At 53.6% G+C, this 22,178-nt stretch overlaps 1 long non-coding RNA gene across 10 annotated transcripts in view; it reads right to left on the bottom strand.

Moving 5' to 3' along the window:
• LOC103352100 (uncharacterized) overlaps nucleotides 1-9,727 on the bottom strand; it is a 35,457-nt gene extending 25,730 nt beyond the window's left edge. For 7 of the 10 annotated variants that reach the window (XR_016214522.1, XR_016214530.1, XR_016214529.1 and 4 more), the window contains exon 1: nucleotides 9,304-9,569. This is a non-coding gene — a long non-coding RNA (uncharacterized LOC103352100). Of the gene's footprint in view, nucleotides 1-9,303 lie in introns of all 10 variants that reach the window. The other 3 variants (XR_016214525.1, XR_016214524.1, XR_016214523.1) reach the window with 2 other exon arrangements.
• Between the last annotated feature and the right edge of the window lie 12,451 nt (nucleotides 9,728-22,178).

Genomic DNA, 22,178 nt, shown 5'->3' with positions numbered 1-22,178 from the left:
ATACACATATGCACAGGGCCGTGCCACGTACACCTGGGGCTGCATTACATACGCGGAATGCACATTTGTGTGTTTACACATGGATATGCCATTGCCAAGGTTTGATGAACTGAAAACAGCACTCTACGGTAATGGAAGATCATCCTAACACTTGGAATCAAAGCGGTACACAGCACGGTTGTACAGCCTGCTCTAAAACGCACTGCCCAGCATAGCACCTAAAATCAACACGAGCACCGCCAGTGTGGCCCTCAGCTCGCCAGCTGATCACGCTTCGAGAGCTTACCTCACCTCATGTGTGTACACGCGTGTGCGTCTTCTATGAAAGCAGTGGGAATGTTTACGACTGTTGCTAGTGACTGCTGCTGAAGTCTTCATGATGTGGACTCCCTGACAAGAGGTGTGGAGAAACAGGAGGAGGGGCCGGCGCTGTGGCGCAGCAGGTTAATGCCCGGGCCTGAAACGCCAGCATCCCATATGGGCGCTGGTTCTAGTCCTGGCTGCTCCAATTCCCATCCAGCTCTCTGCTGTGGCCTGGGAAAGCAGTAGAAGATGGCCCAAGTCCTTGGGCCCCTGCACGCGGGTGGGAGAGCTGGAAGAAGCTCCTGGCTCTGGATTGGTGCAGCTCCTGTCGCTGCAGCCAGTTGGGGAATGAATCATCGGATGGCAGACCTCTCTTACTCTGCCTCTTCTCTCTGTGTAATTCTGACTTTCAAATAAATCAATAAATCTTAAAAAAAAAAAAAAGGAACAGGAGGAGTGCCCGTGAGTGCAACCGTAATGGGAGATGCAGCAGGCTGTACCGAAAGCCAGGATTCAACGCAACCTGGAGGACAGGCGAGCAGACAGAGCAGCGATGACGGGGCCCTCTCACAAGCGACTCAGGAACACTCGGGGTGACAAGGTGTCCAAGGCTCACAACACCTCCACACGCAGAGAGAGGCACAGCCAACGCCCACTGGTCAGGCACCCATGCCCAGCAGAGCCAGGGCCCCAGGGACCGGGCTTCTGAGCAGGTGGCCTTGGTGGGGATAGTCCCCTCAGAGGTGCCAGTTCCGGCCTGCATTACCTGTATTTGTCAAACATCTGTCTCAGCAAAATGCCACACCTGGGAAATAACTACTAAGTGACAAGTCCTCTGCATAGATACAAATGTCAATGCTCCCCTCCCCACAAATGCAGGAGCCAAGACTCGGTTGTTTTGATGTACTGCAGGTCTTACAACGGCAGGCCTCAGAATCACCTTCCAAGTCTAAGGCAGTTGACCTCAAAAGAGGTGGCAGTACCTGCACAGCCCATCACCAGGTAGGCGGCCATGACAGGGCTTTCAGGGGCTGGGAGCCACCGAGCAGGTGCAGGACATGGAGCTGGGTGGGTGAGGTAGTGGTGGATGCCTGGCCACCTCAGTTTGGTCCGTATAGCAGGGGTGTGGGTCGGGGGGCCCGTTCCTGTCTGTCCCGGTGTCCACTGCGAGGGAGAGTGAGGCAAACTGTTCACACACGGCTTGCAGAGGTGTGGGTTTGTGGGATGCTGTGTGCGTTCTCATGTCGTGAAGACCGTGCGCTTGGTGGCACATCTGAGGCGACGGTGAGGCCATCTGCGCGGCACACTCGATGCACTGGAAATTTCCACACACAGCCTGAAAACCGGCAGTGCCACCACGGAGCCAGAGGCCAGAGAAGTGAGGGCGACCCCCCCAGCCTGCACACAACACAAGTGAGGGCGACCCCCCGAGCCTGCACACAACACAAGTGAGGGCGACCCCCCCAGCCTGCACACAACACAAGTGAGGGCGACCCCCCCAGCCTGCACACAACACAAGTGAGGGCGACCCCCCCAGCCTGCACACAACACAAGTGAGGGCAACCCCCCCAGCCTGCACACAACACAAGTGAGGGCGACCCCCCCAGCCTGCACACAACACAAGTGAGGGCGACCCCCTCAGCCTGCACACAACACAAGTGAGGGCGACCCCCCCAGCCTGCACACAACACAAGTGAGGGCGACCCCCTCAGCCTGCACACAACACAAGTGAGGGCGACCCCCCCAGCCTGCACACAACACAAGTGAGGGCGACCCCCCCAGCCTGCACACAACACAAGTGAGGGCGACCCCCCCAGCCTGCACACAACACAAGTGAGGGCGACCCCCCCAGCCTGCACACAACACAAGTGAGGGCGACCCCCCCAGCCTGCACACAAGTGAGGGCGACCCCCCAGCCTGCACACAAGTGAGGGCGACCCCCTCAGCCTGCACACAAGTGAGGACGACCACGTCAGCCTGCACACAAGTGAGGGCGACCACGTCAGCCTGCACACAAGTGAGGGCGACCACGTCAGCCTGCACACAAGTGAGGGCGACCCCCTCAGCCTGCACACAAGTGAGGGTGACCCCCCAGCCTGCACACAAGTGAGGGCGACCCCGCCAGCCTGCACACGACACACGTGAGGACGACCCCACCAGCCTGCACACGACACACGTGAGGACGACCACGTCACCCTGCACACGACACAAGTGAGGACGACCACGTCACCCTGCACACGACACAAGTGAGGACGACCACGTCACCCTGCACACGACACAAGTGAGGCCGTGGCCTGACAGGACAGCAAGCATCCTCAGAGCCCGAGCATCTGACTCAGGACATGAGCTTTGCAGACAAAGGCGGTGCTGAACAAAGCCAAGGGAAGAAAGAGGACGCAGGCTGATCGGTGCGGATGCACTGGCTTAAACACCAAGCAGAATTCTCCGGTTAAAGGCTCAAGGCAGCGCCGATTCTCTGGAACAAGGTCATGATCTTCCAAGTGCCTTCACTGTTCCAGCTCACACAACTGCAGCAAGTGCAGGGTCTGGCGTTTGGCACTGGAACAGAACAACTATTTTAATGACTCCATCATTGAGGGCCACGTGGGTCCCAGGAGCCTAGCCCAGCAGAAGCACGGAAGCCACCTCCGTCCCCTTGAGTGCAAGGGGCAAAGGCAGCATTGTCCCTTTGGAAACAGTAAGAGGGAAACATCACCTTCAGTTCTCTGGGCCACGAGAGAAGCACTTCTTGTGCCACTGGACCGTTTCTGAAAGCAAAAGGTTAAGAGCGAGTGGCCCTTCTTGCAGAAGCATCACACAATGAAGCCCGCAGTCAGGAGAGGAATAAATTAGTCACTGTTTTTCTGAGAGAAAAATCAAAGGGCTGATTGTGAACTTATCAGACACTTCCCAGCAGCAGGCACTGTGGCCCACGTCCACTGGAGTGCTTCCATCACCGGCACTCACAGCACAGCTCTCCAGCACAGGGTGCTGGCTGGCGCCAAGGGCCAGGCCTCTGGGGTCTCGAGAATGTCCTGGGTCTTACTGCAGGATTCCAGACCTGGAGGGCTTTCTCAAGACTTCCCTGAGCACCCTGAACCGCACTGTGAGCACTACAATTTTCTAAGATAGGAAAGAGTTATGGGACTTAAATTAGATGCCCCTCCACCTGCACCTCAGCAACCCCGTACCATGCAGGTAATCCTCCTCCTCCTCCTCCTCATCCTCCTCCTCCTCCTCCTCCTCCTCCCCACAGCTAAGAGACAGAAGTGACCACGCCATGGACGCTGTCTCAAGCCTGAGTGCACAAATGACCCGAGGTACCCAGTTTGTGATGTCCTCCTCTCTTGGCCGAGAAAGCCAGGGCAGTCTCTGCACTCAACCCATTTCAAAGCCCAGCTCTCAGACTCACCTGCCATGTGGTGCCTGGAACGACACCTTCAATGAATACAACCAAACCCACATTTCTAACTGCAGAGTGCATGTTTCACCTGAAAACCCCTGAAGCAACGTGAACTGACCCAGCAGACAGCTCTGTGTCCGCGGGTCCGGCCCCGGTGCTGTCGCTGGGTTTGCTTCCCAGGACTCGGCCCTCAGGAATGTGCTCTGTTTCCTAATCCTGAAAGGCCAGTTGGCCTACTGTCCACTCAACTAATAGGGGTGGTGTCGTGGATCTCATGGAATGATGCAGGGGGAACGACTCACACACCCCAAAGAACTGTGCAAATGCAGCTATCAGAATTTTCCTAGGCACCTGAAAATGGACAGGAAAACACTGCTTGCTTCAAAATTTCATGGGGCCAGCACTGTGGTGTAGCGGGCTAGGCCTTTGCCTGCAGTGCCGGCATTCCACAGCAGCGCCGGATCGAGTCCTAACTGCTCAACTTCTGATCCAGCTACCTGCTGTGGCCTGGGAAAGCAGTGGGAGTCAGCCCAAGTGCTTGGATCCCTGAACCCACACAGGAGAATAGAAGAAGCTCCTGGCTCCTGGCTTCGGATCAGCTCAGCTCTGGCAGCTGCAGCCATTTGGGGAGTGAACCAGCAGTGCCTCTGTCTCTCTGTAACTGTGCCTTTCAAGTAAATAAATAAATACATAAATAAGTTTTTTAAAGTTCATAGCCATTGAAAAGTCATCTGGGAGGAATAAGGGACTTGCCCTATGTGCTCACCTCAGAGAGAATGGTGGCAGACACTCCAGGGTCGGGACGCAGCCCCCGGCTGTGCCAGCAGCGTTTCTGAGGACACACAGCCCTGCAGTGCTCTCTGCCTGGGGTCCCCTCATGGACAAGAGATTTGTGGGGTCGTGGAACACTGGCCAGAGTTATCAAACCCTGTTCCTGCCACACAGCCCCAGAGAACCTCAAGATGAGCGTGGGCATCCATCAGTCCCACCCACACAGGTGTTTACCTCCTGGGGCCAAATCCAAGACTTCCAGTCTGGCTCAGCTGCTCTCTCCCTCGCCAATCTTCTGTCTGACAACTTTTCACTTTTTCATAGGCCTCTCTCTGTTTCTTAAAGTATAGCTCATGTCTAAACTTTTTCCTTTTTTTTTTTTTTTTTTTTTTTGACAGGCAGAGTGGCAGTGAGAGAGAGAGACAGAGAGAAAGGTCTTCCTTTGCCGTTGGTTCACTCTCCAATGGCCGCCGCAGCCGGCGTGCTGCGGCCAGTGCACCGCGCTGATCCGAAGCCAGGAGCCAGGTACTTCTCCTGGTCTCCCATGGGGTGCAGGGCCCAAGCACTTGGGCCATCCTCCACTGCACTCCCGGGCCACAGCAGAGAGCTGGCCTGGAAGAGGGGCAACCGGGACAGATCCGGCGCCCCGACTGAGACTAGAACCTGGTGTGCCGGCACCGCAAGGCAGAGGACTAGCCTAGTGAGCCACGGCACCGGCCTCATGTCTAAACTTGAAAGTCCCTGTGCTCGCCTGCATTTCATGTAATGTAGGTAGAAACAGCTAGAACGGTTTGTAGCTGGATCTACCCTGCGGCTGCCCTTTGCTCTGACGGGAGAGCAGGAGGGGGCGCTGACCACCCTCTGTCCCACACAGTCCTCTCCTCCTGCCTTCCGGGGTGCACCTGTGGTTCCGGCTCTCACAGCATTTCTTCTCAGACAGCTCAACGCCACAGTCCTGGGACAACGCCAGGTCAGGGCTGCTGGTGCTCACCACACCCTGCCTGGCCTCGCTGTTCATCTGTCTGAGGTGCTGCAGGTCCCAAAGTCCGTGTCCAAGCAAAACACTCTCTGTGTGGCCAGCGCTGTGGCATAGCAAATAAAGCCACTGCCTGCAGTACCAGCATCCCAAGTGGGTGCCGGTTCAAATCCCCACTGCTCCACTTCCAATCCAGCTCTCTGCTATGTCCTGGGAAAGCAGCAAAAGATGGCCCAAGTGTTTGGGCCCCTGCACCTGAGTGGCAGACCTGGGAGAAGCTCCTGGCTCCTGGCTTCGGATTGGCACAGCTCCGGCCGTTGTGGCCATCTGGGGAGTGAACCAGCGGATGGAAGACCTCTCTCTCTTTTTTCTCTCTCTGCCTCTCCTTCTCTCTGTAACTGTGAATTTCAAATAAAAATAAATAAAAATGAAAAAATAAAGAAACCACTTTCTGTGAATATCACAGAGGAAGAAAACGACAGTAAAATTCTCACAGCTGTTGCTGGAGATCAGATGCGAACAGGGCTGGAATGAGATACAAAGATCCTGTGTCAGCTAGCGCAGGCACTACACGGCACGACTGTGAGATCTCGCCAAGTCTGAGAGTACACAGATGTGTCATACGATGAACAGGGCTCTAGCTACACTGAAAACACAACTCCTACCCCCTGGGAAGGCTCACCTGCCTGCGGGTCCACACAGCAGGGCACGGATAGAGAGCCGGTGAAGTCCATGACTCCTGCGACCCAGGAGCCTCAGGCAGTCCCAGGGGACCCCCGAGACCCGTTAGCTCCACCTGCTGCTTCCTTAGTACCCACCTCACAAGGACCTCGCAGAGCTGAATGACTGAAATCTGACGTCAGCAAGTGACTGTCTCTATTCCTTGCTTGGTAGAAAAGTTGATTTACAGCCTCAGGGAGATAAAACTAAGAGTGTGAAAAACCCATTTCTTATGAATGTGATTTTTAAAACTTTAGCATCATGTATGCTATGAAAATATTAAATATTTAAATACTGTGGGAGATTCTTCTTAGATGTGAGATTTGAAGTGTTCAGAACATTTTTAGCTTATTTTTTCTGTTGGGTAACCCTCTCTATGCTCTCCTTGTAAACTGCACTGTGAATTGAGAGATTAGTGCTTAGTGTCATTGCATTAGTGGAGATTAGCATTTACAACAATGGCTGCAGAGTGACTGGAGAATTAACTCCAGTGACTTCAGCAATTAAAACACTGCAGGTGTTTGAGGTTTGGAAAGCACAGGTTGCTAAGGGGAACCCAAATACTCCAGCGTGGCTACAGCTGACACAGCCTCTTCAGGAAACAACCATCTCCCACCAATGAGGCTTTGGGAATGGCTGTAGTTTAATTAGCACCTCAGTGCAGATTTATGGAAATGAGCCCTCTCCCCAGACGCCTGGCTCCCAACCCTCTTTCCAGCTCTCACAGCCATGACAGTTCATTATGGTTTATACAGGATTATTCATAAAATAGCCCCAGACTAATTGGTGACGCAGTGTGAATCCCCCCCTCCCCCAGCACTTGCTCTCCCTCTCCGAGAGCCCCACCTCTCAGGAAAGCCCATCCAAGTCACCTGAGGCCCCATCCTATTCTGCCCCAAGAACTGCCGCTGACCCAACTATGGAAGCCCCCCAACTTCCTCCTTGAACGGAAAGTGAGGAGGACGTAGCCAGGTGGGTGGGGCTTTTCAGTATCCTAAGCCCAGGTGACTGTGCACCCCACGGAGCTGCACGGATGCCACGGGTAGGTAGACTCCAAGCTCTGCAGCTCCAGGGCTCATCCTCCTCAGCTCTTTGAGGGCTACAATGTATCAACTTCACAAAATGATTAAGGAATAATACTAACTGTGACTTATTTCAGACAGTAGAAGAAAGTGACTGTCTGCTGTGTCTGCCGATGAGATCAGTGTACAGAAAACAAAGGACCGTGTACTCTGTATGCTTAACACAGATGTCATGCACAGCACTTGGCCACATACCCCTAATGTAACAATGGAGAATTACAGAAGTATACCTATGACATGTTCCATTAAAATATACTATGAAACTACAGTAAGAATACTAAGGCCTACTGATGACCATAGACACAACAATCCACTAAACTATAAGCTTATCTAGTCCACAGTTGTTTACGAGTATAACCAAGTGGAATGCAAGTTTGGGTTAACACTCAGTTAGTGCAATCACCCTAGTAACACAGTTAGGAGGAAAATCAGATCAAGCCACTAGTGGGGGAGAAAGAATCTGATAAAATTCTGCACTTATTCACAGTAAATACACTCAGCAAGCAAAATATAGACCAGCTTTCAAAGCATCTACATATATTCTAATGCTAGTATCACACTTAATGTTGAAACATCAATTTTTCCCCCTAAAAGGCAAAGAGGTATTCTCATAAAACTTATATGAAGCATTGTGATGCAAGTCCTGGATAATATTTAAGCAAATACAAATATCTATAAAAAGGAGACAACAGGATTGTGTACATTAAAACAAATCTAAAGAAACTGACAAACCTAGTAAGTAAATGTCATACGTACATATAATAGTCACACGGTCAATGTACCACACCCACAATCAATGTACCACACCCACAATGTACTACACAGTCAATATACTATACACACAGTCAACATACTGCACAGTCAATGTACCACACACACAACGTACTACACACACAAAGAAAATCACACAGTTAATGTAATAGACACACACAGTCAATATACTACACACAGCCAACGAACTACACACAAAAAACACAACCATACAGTGTAAAACACAAAGACAACCACACACAGCTAATGTAACAGACAACACAATAAAACACAATGTACTATGCACACCATATACTATACAGTCGACTTACTAGTCACACGCATACAATCAGCAAATGAAAAAGATTAAGATACCTTTTACAGCAGCATCAAAAATGAAGTGAGTGCAGCAGGAATAAAAACAATGAAAAACGTGCAAGAAGACATTATACAAAAAGCTACAAAAATACTACTGATAGAAGAACAAAACACTTGCAGAACTGACCTGGCATGACTCACCAATTCTCCTTAAGTGGATCTGCAGAACCGGTGTGACCAATAAAAATCCCAAAAGGCCTTCCCAAAATAGGAGTGAACAAGCACACTGTCACAACTATATGCAAGGCCGAAGTGCCCGGAACATGTGAGGCACACTGCAGCCACGCTACTGAACTGAGGCCCTGCTGTAGCTGCTGGGCCCAGGGCACTGGGCAGGGGGTGTCTGTGTGAGGACGCACACGTCATCGTGGGCACATAAAGCTGACACAAGACAGGCCCCAGGGTGAGCTGCTTTTGTTCTAGGCATCAAGGCAACATCATAGATCAATGAAACGTTCTGTTGACACTTGACACCACAGCAACATATATTTTGGAGAAAATATGAATCTTCTCACCATTCAAAAATAATTTTAGATCAATCATAGAGCTAAACGTGAAAGCTAAACCCAGGACGCTTCCAGAAGCAAACAGAAGATGTTCACAGCTTTAGCATGGGCAGAGAATATTTAAAGTTTTGCTTCAACAACAGCCATAGAAGAGAGTTGATAAATCCAGTAGCAGCAAATGAAACCTTTGCTGGTCACAAAGCCAACTTGGGAGAATGAAGGGCAGACCCCAAGCTGGGGATCACATTACCAGGGCAGGAAGCAACTGTAACAAGACAACCATGCAACTCCAAAAGTGGGTGAGGCTCTGTGACCAGAGCCCCCCAAGCCTGCACAGCCCCGTGAGCCCTGCTCTCCGGCCGTGAGCCCTGCCAGTCTCAGGGTCAGAGTGGAGCAAAGCTTCTAGGCACTCACCGTGTGTCGCTCCCCCTCTTCGTGGAGGAACGACACAGGACCCTGCGCTGTTCTTTCGTCTGCTCGGCCCTCCCCGGGTTTGCTGCTGGTTCTTCCCGGGTTGGCTACTGACCCTTCCACCTCCGTGGAAGGGCGGTTCCCCCTGCCACTTTCCCCACTTCCGCAGGGGAGCGGCACACCGCCGGCCGGCTCTCTCGGGGGCTGCACAGGTGTTCCTTCAGATAGATGTTCCTGGTGCATGTTGTCTCTCTCCTCCTTTATAGTCCTCTTCCACCAATCCCAACTCTGCTACCCACACGCCGAGTACGCTGCTCTCCTCCAATCAGGAGCAGGTCCTACAGTTTATTGGTTGAACTGGAGGCAGCTGTGTAGAAGCTGTTTCCTCCTCTCCCAGCGCCATATTGTGGGAGAGCAGATGTATAGAATAAGTCTTAATTCCAGTAACTTAGTCTAGTCCGAGTTGCTCCCAGTTGTTCCCCACAACCGTGCAGAGGCTCATTCGGCGACAGCAGAGAATGTCAGATTTTAGAAAAGAGAAAGGCAGTTATGTGTGTGCAAACAGACAAGTAACTGAGACACAGACACAAATCACCTGGGAAGTATGTTTCAGAATGTATCTTCATCATGACGGTGGTGGTGCAAAGCCGGTGGAGTGTGCGTTTGCACGTGTGAGTGCATGTGCCGACTCTCACCTCACCCTCACCCCTGGGCTGCCACCTTTCCTCGGACCGGATTCCACAGCTGCACTCACTGCGGCGCAGACACCTGAGCTGTCTCCCAACGCCAAAGCAGAACAACATAGTCCCTCACGGTGTTTCAGCAACTGACACCATTAATTTATGTTCTGTTAAAAATGTAGTTTTACTCACAGTGCAAAGGCCAAGCTAAAACCCAAGGAAGACAACACTTCACATCCGCTAGCACAGTTAATAGTAACAAAGTCTAACAACTGAGTCCTGGTGAGGATGTGGGGACCAGGGTGCTTCAGAGAAGGAAGGTGGGGTGTAGGACGATGCACCCACAACAGAAAACATGTTTACAGCTTCTGACCGAAACAGCATCTTAGGATCCAGAAACCGCGCCTGTAAATGGGTCCCTAGGGAATACTGAACGCTACTTCCATAAAAGACGTGCTTAAGACTGTTGCTATGAGAGCTTCCCGGGACTGACATCTGAATTCCCATCAGTGTAGCGCCTGAATAAATTATCTATAAAATAGAGTACGACTCAGGAACAAAAGGAGCACCCTGCTCACTGTGCAACATGGATTCACCCCTGAAATAGGTTAAGACCAAAGTAGCTAACCGAATCAATGCACACACTGATGTCCCACAGGAACACAGAAAATTAATGAACAGCAGGAGAATTAAAGTTCAGGGGGCTCTGCAGGTAGCAGGATCAGCAAGCAGGGCTGGCGGTGTTCTCGAGCTTGACTTAGGTCATGGGAACAGCCAGGGCATGCGTGCACACACGCAACAACATACATGCACACTCATGTTCACACACAAGTAGGGTATTCAAAAGGTTCATGGAAAATGCTTGTTAGGAAAAAACTGCACGAATTTCAACTTTTTCTGTGTTAACAAAACCGCTCATGTTTTAGTTCCAAGTTTCCAGGAGACGTCTGGAGTTCCCTCATAGGCACCAGGGCTCACTGAAGACGACCCTTCAGGTCTCTGTGTTTTTGTCTGTCTCAGGTACGAGAGAAGTAAACCTGTCTGTAGATGCTGACGCCATTTCAGTCAACAGGGTTAACAACAGGAAGGCACTTTCCTGGCAAATGTCCTTGTTAGCGCAGCACAGGAAAACGCAAGGAAGGAACTTAAACATGGAGGCAGGACGACGCACCTTTCCAGGCAGGCTCGCTGCACAGCTGGACTCTCTGGACTACGGCAGGTCCCAGAGCTAGCCCAAAACAACCATGCTTCTTTTATTTATTTTTTTGACAGGCAAAGTGAGACAGTGAGAGAGAGACACACACAGAGAGAAAGGTCTTCCTTTTTCCGTTGGCTCACCCCCCAAATGGCTGCCACGGCCGGCGTGCTGTGCGGATCCGAAGCCAGGAGCCAGGCGCTTCCTCCTGGTCTCCCATGCAGGTGCAGGGCCCAAGCACTTGGGCCATCCTCCACTGCACTCCCGGGCCACGGCAGAGAGCTGGACTGGAAGAGGGGCAACCGGGACAGAACCTGGCACCCCGATGGGACTAGAACCCAGGGTGCCAGCGCCGCAGGCGGAGGATTAGCCTAGTGAGCCACAGTGCCGGCCATCAACCACGCTTTCTGTCGTCACAGAAACACAACATGCTCCTCAGTAACCCAGCTGATGTGCTAGGGGTGAGGGGTCAACACTGGCAATGAGGACGGTTATCATGGGGGTCACATTGAAAACAGAGGCCAGTGCCACACAGCAGGAGGTTGCTGGTGAGCGGGCCGCAGGGGCCCGGGCAGCGAGCGCTAACCACGCTCACTGGGTGATCAGAACAAGGTTGTAAGATCTTGCTGAAAATATGTTCCCCTCCGTGTCTGGACTCCAGAGGGTCAACAAGTATCAGCAATGTCCGGTTTTACTCATTTCTCAGTATCATGGGAAAAAAGCACACTGAGGATGACTTGTTTTTGAAATTTAAATTTACAAACCCTGAGTGTAAAAAGAGGAACCTGTTTCTGTTGAGAGGAAACGTAGCTCCAACTCAAGTTATCAAGTTAAGTGCCCATCCTCCCCACAGTGGAATAAACACTCTGCGCTTTAGGAAACAGGTCTACTCAGAACCCATGCACACGCATGCACGTGTGCACACACACACACACACTCTAGAATGCTCTGGGTTAGCACCAAGGTCATAATGAAAATGTCATTTTGAAACTTGCGACCTCCAAATCCTTTTGTGTTCATGTCAATTACTTGTCTGCTGACCCACACACACTCTTTTATAATCTGAAAATAGTTAGGGGCCGGCACTATGACCCAGCGGGTTAAGCTGCTGCCTGTGACGCTGCTGTGTCATCTGGGCAAGTGCCAGTTCGAGCTCTGGCTGCTCCAGTTTCGATCGAGCTTCCTGCTAATGCACCTGCGTAAACACATTTGCCAAACTGCCTGGGCCCCTGCACCTAAGTGGGAGTCTCAGAGGAAAGTCCTGGCTGCTGCATTCAACCACTGCAGCTACTTCAGGAGCAAACCAGTGGATGGAGATCCCTCTCCCTCCCTCCCTCTCTCTCTCTCCATCTCTCCCACTCCTTCTCTCTGTAACTCTTTCAAATAAATAAGTAAATCTTAAAAAAGAAAATGATTTCTTTGAAATTTAAAGCTCTGATATTGTCATATATATTGCTGTGCTATAGAGACATGTTTTTACTTAACACTAATGGGTGTATCTCTCTTCAAGTGGGTGCCCTTCTTTGAAAATTATTGCTGCTTTAGAAATCCATGCAGGTGCAAGAGTTAGTCTGCTGTGTAGCTGTGGGCTCTCCCTGATCCCTGTGTAGCTGTGGGCGCTCCCTGACCCCCTGTGTAGCTGTGGGCTCTCCCTGATCCCTGTGTACTGTGGACTCTCCCTGACCCTGTGCAGCGGTGGGCTCTCCCTGACCCCCTGTGTAGCTGTGCGCTCTCCCTGAGCCCTGTGTAGCTGTGGGCACTACCTGACCCCCTGTGTAGCTGTGGGCTCTCCCTGACCCCTGTGTAGCTGTGGGCTCTCTCTGACCCCCTGTGTAGCTGTGGGCTCTCCCTGACCCCTGTGTAGCTGTGGGCTCTCCTGACCCCTGTGTACTGTGGGCTCTCCCTGACCCCTGTGTAGCTGTGGGCTCTCCCTGACCCCTGTGTAGCTGTGGGCTTTCCCTGACCCCTGTGCAGCGGTGGGCTCTCCCTGATCCCCTGTGTAGCTGTGGGCTCTCCCTGACCCCTGTGTAGCTGTGGGCTTTCCCTGACCCCTGTGTAGCTGTGGGCTCTCCCTGATCCCCTGTGTAGCTGTGGGCTCTCCCTGACCCCTGTGTAGCTGTGGGCTCTCCCTGATCCCTGTGTGTCGCTCCCCGTCTTCGTGGAGGAACGACACAGGACCCTGCGCTGTTCTTTTGTCTGCTCGGCCATCCCCGGGTTTGCTGCTGGTTCTTCCCGGGTTGGCTACTGTCCCTTCCACCTCCGTGGAAGGGCGGTTCCCCCTGCCACTTTCCCCACTTCCGCAGGGGAGTGGCACACCGCCGGCCGGCTCTCTCGGGGGCTGCACAGGTGTTCCCCTTAGATGTTCCCCTTAGATGTTCCTGGTGCATGTTGTCTCTCTCCTCCTTTATAGTCCTCCTCCGCCAATCCCAACTCGGCTGCCCACACGCCGAGTACGCTGCTCTCCTCCACTCAGGAGCAGGATCAGCTCCTGGAGGTCATCACTCAAGTTGGCAAGAGGCAGCTGCGAAGAAGCTGTTTCTCCCTTCTCAGCGCCATATTGTGGGAGAGCAGATGCCTAGAATAAGTCTTAATTCCAGTAACTTAGTCTAGTCCGAGTTGCTCCCCACAGATCCCCCTTTCTTTTTATTTTTTGGCATTGATACGCGCCTGTCTTCGGTGCCCCGTGGCACACACTCTGCTCTGCTTGCTAGAGTTGCCCACAGGTGCTTATAAGTCCTATCAATCAGGCAAACCGAATCCGGGTCCTCTCTTCGCCATGTTGTGAGGAGGTTTTTAGGCGCTGATGCGTGCCTGTGTTCGGTGCCCTGCAGCGCATGCTCTACTCTGCTAGAACTGCATGCAGGTACTTACAAGCCCTAACAATCAGGCAAAGCGAATCCAAGCCCTCTCATTGCCGTATTGTGGGGAGACTTATTGGTGTTAATTCATGCCTGTCTTCGGTGACCTGTGGAGTATAAGCTGCTAGCTGCCCGCAGGTGCTTATCATCCTAATCAGGCAGACCAAATCCAAGCTCTCTCATTGCTGTGTTGTGGGGAGGCCTTTCTCTATTTCTCTATCTCCGGGCATTCCTATTTCTCCTATTTTACTTCTATCTACCAGCATTCCTATTTCTCTCATTTTACTTCTAAACTTCTGTTTCTCTTATCTACGCGGCTTCCCGGCGCCCGCCCCGAGGCTGCTTCTCGGCGGCTTCCCGGCTCTGAGCTGCTTCAGCACGTGCCTCTCTCATCTGCGCGGCTTCCCGGCTTTGCGCGGCTTGGCTTCGCGCGCTCCGCGGTCTCGCGCTAGCCCCACGTTCCCTATCTATTCACGCCCCGTGCTCTCTCTGCACGCAGCGGCTTCCGCGAATCACACAGCGTAGCTTATGTTTCCACCACTAGCATTCAATCTAAGTTCCCTGGGCTAACCTGGCAAATTCAACCTATAGCTTACGTTTCCGCCTTATGGTTTGGCTTCCCTTCTTTTGCTCCCCAGGCTAATCTGACGGATTCCAACCTGGCTTACGTTTCTGCTTCTGGTTTTAACTTTTCGCCCCTTATTCCCTGGGCTAACTCGACGAATCCCAAGGTAGCTTTCGTCTCCGCCTAAGCCTGCCCCCACGGCTTCAATTTCCCTAACATTTTTCTCTACCCGGTATATTTCCCCAAGCTTTCCTCCAACAATACTCCTCCCTCATTTCTCCTGGCCTCTCCCCACAGTCCGCATCCGAGTCTGTTTGTTCTAGCTTTCACTTTCGACCTTAGAGATTTCTCCCAGCTTCCCCCCGTAGTCTGTATCTGAGTCTATGCCTAGGCTTTTGATAGCTTCTTCCGGCACCTTTTTCGTCCGGCTTTCCCTAGGCCCTTTGCTAGTCTCTCTCTCCGGTATTTTCCCACTTCTTCCTGTTTCTTCCCTCCTAAGTTTCCTATCCGAGTCACGGCACCATTATGTCGCTCTCCGTCTTCGTGGAGGAACGACACAGGATCCTGCGCTGTTCTTTTGTCTGCTCGGCCATCCCCGGGTTTGCTGCTGGTTCTTCCCGGGTTGGCTACTGTCCCTTCCACCTCCGTGGAAGGGCGGTTCCCCCTGGCCACTGTCTCCACTTCTGCAGGGGAGTGGCACACCGCCAGCCGGCTCTCTCGGGGGCTGCACAGGTGTTCCCCTTAGATGTTCCTGGTGCATGTTGTCTCTCTCCTCCTTTATAGTCCTCCTCCGCCAATCCCAACTCGGCTGCCCACACGCCGAGTACGCTGCTCTCCTCCACTCAGGAGCAGGATCAGCTCCTGGAGGTCATCACTCAAGTTGGCAAGAGGCAGCTGCGAAGAAGCTGTTTTCTCCTCTCCCAGCACCATAATGTGGGAGAGCAGATGCATAGAATAAGTCTTAATTCCAGTAACTTAGTCTAGTCCGAGTTGCTCCCCACACCTGCGTAGCTGTGGGCTCTCCCTGCCCCTGTGTACTGTGGGCTCTCCCTGATCCCCTGTGTACTGTGGGCTCTCCCTGACCCCTGTGCAGCGGTGGACTCTCCCTGACCCCCTGTGTACTGTGGACTCTCCCTGACCCCTGTGTAGCTGTGGGCTCTCCCTGACCCCTGTGCAGCGGTGGGCTCTCCCTGACCCCCTGTGTAGCTGTGGGCTCTCCCTGATCCCCGTGCAGCTGTGGGCTCTCCCTGAGCCCCTGTGTAGCTGTGGGCTCTCCCTGACCCCTGTGTACTGTGGGCTCTCCCTGACCCCTGTGTACTGTGGGCTCTCCCTGATCCCTGTGTACTGTGGACTCTCCCTGACCCCTGTGTACTGTGGGCTCTCCCTGATCCCTGTGTAGCTGTGGGCTCTCCCTGACCCCCTGTGTAGCTGTGGGCTCTCCTTGACCCCCTGTGTAGCTGGTGTCCCCCCAGCAGAAGGACCTGGAAAGATGAGCGCTGGCCGGGCCTCTTCTACTAGATTTGTGTGACCAATATCAGATGAAAAGGAGAGAGGGGACCCTTCAGGGAGCTGACGGGATGCCCAGGTGCGAAAGGCCCAGGTGCCCACTGTGTGAGTGCTGGCGCTGGGCCACACCATCCACACCACGTGTCAGTCCTGATCCATGGGGCCCTGCGCTTCCCTGACTGGGTTCACAGCTTGGCCACTGCTGTCCACAGTGCAATTCCCATTGCTCAGCCTGAAAGGAGCACCAATCCCCTTCACGTTATTCTCCGCTTTGGTGACAAGGCCCCTGGTTCCCACCGATGGGCGCATGTGGAAAAGCCAAACTGGCTCCTGAGAGCCGGCCCCGAGTCCTGGAGGGACTTCGTCTTCCATGGCAGGAGCAAGGACAGAGCTGCTGTCCGCTGTCACCCCCTGCACTCAGCGCCAACCCCGTTCCAGAGAGACAAGTCGAGGCCGGTTGTGTTATTCCGGAGTGTGAAGCCCGTGGCCGGGGGTGGAGGGGCTGGGGCAGCAGTGCCCCTGTTCACAAGGAGAGGCAACCCTGCCCTCCCCACTGCCCTCCAGGAAGGCCACAGCCCCTGGTGCACACACCAGACCCCATCGACCCCCCTGCGTTTCCAGCTCCCAACCAGCACCCCGGGCCAGGCCCATGGAGGATTCTGGTGTCACAGGGACAGCCCTACACCTGTCTGCTCCTGAGGGCTCCTGCTCGACCCTCGGCTCCCCGGCTCCGGCTGGGTCTGACAGGGAAGACAGGAGCTGAGCCCAGGCTGGCTTCCCTTTGAAATGTGCACCTGAGCCCCGCGTGCCCCCGGACTCCCCCAGACTCCCCACCTGGCCAGTGCGCACGGAGCAGCGTGGAACGTCAGCCTGGGGACAAGGCAAGGGAGGGGTTGTGGCCCAGCTTCTTCTTTTGTGCCCTGCCTCACCGTGTGGTCGTAGCTCTGCACACACTCGCCACTGCCAGCCACCCAGACACCATGCTGACGGGGCCACCGATCCTGAACTGTGAACCCAAAAACCTAAGCCCGAATAAACCTTTTCTTTCCTAAAAACGTTCCTCCAGATACATTAAAGTAGTGAGCAGCTAACGCAACGACTAGAGTTCAAAGAGCAAGAACAAAAAACATTGAGGAAGCCAAAAGGACAAGTTTCCTGACTCCCGTCTGAGCACACTCTCCCCTCCCCCCACAGCAGTGGCGCTGGTGAACAAACAGGCACATCAGTGGGTCCGGCCCTCAGTGGCTGCTGAACAAGGCCCACCCAGGGGCTGCGGGAGGCGGCGCTAAGGCAGTGGGGCAGCGTTCCCAGCTCCGCGTGCTCACGGCCCAGCTGCGCGCACTCACGGCCCAGCTGCGCGTGCTCAGGGCCCAGCTGCGCGTGCTCAGGGCCCAGCTGCGCGCTCACGGCCGGCTTTTTACTAGTTCAATTGTTGGGTGGAAGAGATTTGCTGTGAACTTTCTAATAGTAGTCAGCTAAAGACCTTCAAGAACAGATCGATTGGAAAAGGTGTCTTTTAAAGTCAACGCAGACCACTGGAGGACAATGCTGGTGTCCACAGCCAAAGGCAACATGGCTCAGGGCCTAAGAAGACGCCATTTACATCCCAAGACTCTGGCGAAACAGCATGACTCTCCTGTAATCACAGGCACTACAGACTTCCAGGTCCTCAGGACGCCAACGCTTCAGGGGAGTAAGACAGTCTTCCCGGCTGCCCCTCATTGTCGAGGTGAATGGTGAGCACGGGAAACGCAATTCTGTTGTTCTGCTGTAGTCTTGAGTTCTTCACAGTTGCTTGTTAGGCTAAGGAGATTCTTTGAAATTGTGCAACAGAACTTTGTATTTTAATCCAGAGTTTTAAGTAAAATCTAAAGGAAGGATTTAGTGAACACAGTGGGCAGAAGACAGAAAAATCACTGGGGATGTGGCCAAACTCCAGGGTCACACAAACTCAGAACTATAGAGAGTTCTGGAGCAGCAGCCCAAAGTCTCCATTTTCACCCACTTCTCTGGGTTCTGACAAACTGCTGGTGACAGGTGGACAGGCGTTTTTTTCCTAAGACACTGTGCGTTTCAAGAAAGAATGAGAGGTAACTGGGACGAGGTTGTGAGCTCATAGCCACGAGGGCAGACATGAGAAGACACAGGAGCCATGGCTGTGGGAGTGCCCAGGAGGGCCCGGTCTCACCTGCACCCCCACAGAGGCAGGGCAAGCACAGGGCCGGCAGACACGGAACGTGCGCACCTGGGCGAGGTGAACATTCTCCGGCCCCCACCCTGCAATCTCTAGGAAGCCTCCTGCGGGTGAGGCAGAACCGCCTGTGCCGAGTGCTGAGCCCGGTGCCCTCCAGCCTCTCCTGCCGAGCGACCTGGGCACCGGCGCTGGTCCACCTCCCTCCCCGGGCTCCTGAGCTTCTCTGGCTGCACGGCGCGGGCTCCTGCACAAGGATGGCCTGGCCCAGCCCTGGACACCGCCGGGGCAGAAGTCTGTCCCGGGCAGGGTCTGGCTCCGAGGGCTGTAGTTCCTCCGCGGCTCTGCTGTGCAGCCGGTCAGGTCTGGGGCTGACCACCTTTCCCAGCACCGCCCTGGAAGCACACTGGGCGCCCAGCATGGCAACCAGACCGCTCTCGCACACCTGTTTCCCCTCTCATCCTTTCTCAGTGAAGACTCTAGAGATCAGTGACACTTGGTGGTTTGGGTCAGCACAGAAGTTCCTCACCCTGCTATACTCAACAGCAAACAGAAGCAGAATGCTCTGAGGAATGTACTGAAGGCAGCTGCTAAAACACCGAGACGCGGAACAAAGCCCCCATGCTCACCAAGGCCCAACACGCCCCTCCCCGCCCCCCACTCCTGGGTCTGAAGAGGCGGCCTGCTCCTCCATCCTGCGGGGAAACTGGGGAGGGCGTCTCACACTCCCTGAAGAACACAGGACTGTCCGCCTACCCATTCTCTCTCTCTCTCCCATCTCTCTCTCTCTCTCTCCCATCTCTCTCTCCCATTCTCTCTCCCATCTCTCTCTGTTTTCCCCACCCTTCTTTGTCCTTTCCTTCTCTGAGCCTCTTCTTTCACAGTGAGATGGGGCTTCCCCTCCAGGTAAGGAAGAGACAATTTCCAGGGGCCGGCGCTGTGGTGCAATGGGTAAAGCTGATGCCTACAGTGCCGGCATCCCATATGGGCACTGGTTCAAGTCCCGGCTGCTCCTCTTCTGATCCAGCTCTCTGCTATGACCTGGGAAAGCAGTAAAAGATGGCCCAAGTCCTTGGGTCCCTGCACCCCCACGGAGACCTGGAGGAAGCTCCTGGCTCCTGGCTTTGGATCAGCTCAGCTCTAGCCATTGTGAGCATTTGGGGAGTGAACCAGCGGATGGAGGACCTCTCTCTCTCTCTGCCTCTGTCTCTCTCTGCCTCTCTGTAAATCTGCCTTTTAAGTAAATAAATAAATCTTTAAAATTTCCAAGTGGGGCCCATGAGAGGCGCTGGGCATGGCGGCACCCAGGGACCAGTCAGAGGCCCTGGCCACAGTGTGTCCACGGCCCTCCTGGTCTGGGTGTGACTGCTTTCCTGAGGAACACCAGCTACTTACGTTCCATTAGAGAAAACAGCAATGGCCACAGGGCTCAACGCTTTCCTGCCCAGCTCCCCTTCAACCTCGTGCCTGCCCCCCCTTACCGCCCTCAGGCAGTCGGACGTCGCGTCTCCCTCACACAGTTGCCTGGGAGGCAAAACACGGCCACCTGGACTCAACCAAAACCCAGGGCTGTGCTGGACGTGGTCAGTCTCCTGGACACCCACAGGGTCGGACTCGCGGGGAGTAGCGCCTGGTGCATGGCTGTTCCTCCTGCACCCCCTGCATGCGCTCAAACTACAGCTTCACTTACCCTCTAGGAATCTTTTCCCCACTATCACACGAAGTCATTTGGCCACAGAAATGCAGCTATGTTTTCTCCAAGTCTTTCTATTTATTCATTTGCTTGAAAGGCAGAGTGACAGCAAAGGAGGAAGAAACACGGGGAGAGAGAGGGAGAGAGGGAGAGAGGGAGAGAGGGAGAGAGGGAGAGAGGGAGAGAGAGAGAGAGAGAGAGAGAGAGAGAGAGAGAGATGTCTTCCATCCACTGGTTCACTCCAGAAATGCCCACAACAACCAGCACTGGGCCAGGCTGAAGGAGCCAGGAGTCTCTTGAGTGGCAGGGACCTGGTCCAGCAGAGGCCGGATCAGAAGTGGGGGGGAGGACTCTGTCCCAGGGACTCTGATAGGCGACGTGGGCACGCCAAGTGGCAACTGGACCCACGGTACCACAATGCCCACCCCAGCTCTGACATTTCACAGAAGCAAACTTTCTCACACAGTCAGGGAAAATGCTCATTTACTCACTTCCAAAGTCCTGGTAATTTTCACTCTGCTGTGAGAAGATGGCGGTGAGCACGCTGGCCTTCTGAGACAAGAGACCGCATGAGAAGTGTGAGCACTCAACGCTGTGATGACGCACGTCGACTCTCAACTCCGGAAACCCCACAGGGATTACAGTTTTATTAATTAACAGGTCTCCATACCACCATAGTGCGAAACAGCCCTTCCTCCCACTGATCTCTGCATTTACAGTGGTGGCCTCCGCAGACGTGGTGTGCTTTTGTGTGAGCATGGACATGTGTGTGTGCTTGCTGTGTATGGGTGTAAATGTGTTTCTGTGTGTGCTCTGTGTGTGCACTGTTAGCATGTGTGAGTGCAAGTGGGCCTTGTGTGTATGAATATGTGAGTGTGTGCATGGCTGCTTCTATATGAATGTGCCTTCTGTGTGTCTGCATGTGTGCTTGTGCGTGGGCCTGTGTGCCAGTGTGGAAATCTGCCTGTGTGTGCATACCTCTGTGCACATCAGTGTGTGCATGTGCAGTCATGTGTCAATGTATACATGTGTGCTTCATGAGGTGTGTGCACTCACATGTCTTCATGTATATTTGTGTGTCAGCACGTACTTGTCTCCACTTGTTTGTGTGAGCACGTGCCAGTGTGTGTGCACCTTGAGTATGAGTGTGCATACGTGTGCATGACCATGTGAGCATATGCCTGTTAGTGTGTGCACGTGTGGCTGTGTGTGTACGTGTGTGTTTGTATGAGTATACGCCTATGTGCATGCATGTTTGTTGTGATGTACCTGTATGTGTACATGTGACTGAGTGCGGGCAAATACCAGTGTGTACACATGATTGTGCATGAGTGTGCAATGTGTGCCTGAGTGTGTGAGCACGTGCCTCTGTGTGTGTGTGCATGTGTGGCTGTGTCTGTGTGAGTGTGAGCCTGTGACTGTATGTGTGGGAGTGCCTGGCCATGTCCACCCTTTCCCATCTCCATCCACTAACCAGGATGTCCTGACTGGACAGGCACATTCTGCTGCAGCCTCAACCCCAGCGCCCTGCACCGTCCTTGCCAGGGTAAGGACAGAACCTGTCCCTCACCTGACGTTCATGGGGTCACCCAAGCGGAGTTAATCTTCAGACCGAAACTACTTGAATCACGACACTATTCCCTGCACACCTTCCCGGAGCTGCCAGAACTTAGGCTCTGGTGGTGCCTCTCCCTCTCTCCAGGCCCAGGGGCTGTGCCCCCATGCGTGCGTTGCCCCAATGCTCTTCCTGCTCTCTCTTGACCACGGTGGACGCCAGCTCTGTCCCAGATGTTGACCACAAACACGGGGACTGAATTCAAGCCATACCTAGGTCTCCTTCTTTTTCATCTGCTCCAGAAAAAAAGTAGGAATAAAGCAGGAATGGGCCTTGTGTCCCCACCTCAGCAGTCCAGCCAAGCTGCGGCGACAGAGGTCAGCGCCCCTTCTTGAACTAGAGGAATGGAGATGCTCCCGGGCCCACTGATGATCACGAGCAGCCATGCAAAGTGTGCATCCCAACCACAGCTGTGTTCTAAGGAGCCAGTAAACAACAGCTTGATGGCCTGTATGAATCAATCCAGCAGGCTTTCAGAGTGTTTTATTCTTTTGCCTTACAAAGGAACAAAAAATACATATTTCAGAAAGAAGATGTAGAATTTAGGGTGTTTTCTCCCATTTTCTTCCTTGAAA

Source organism: Oryctolagus cuniculus, chromosome 10, assembly GCF_051225735.1.
Source record: "Oryctolagus cuniculus isolate XC-2025 breed Fujian yellow rabbit chromosome 10, ASM5122573v1, whole genome shotgun sequence".
In the NCBI taxonomy this organism is placed as follows: Eukaryota; Metazoa; Chordata; class Mammalia; order Lagomorpha; family Leporidae; genus Oryctolagus; species Oryctolagus cuniculus.
This window is presented reverse-complemented; position numbering and strand designations above follow the sequence as displayed.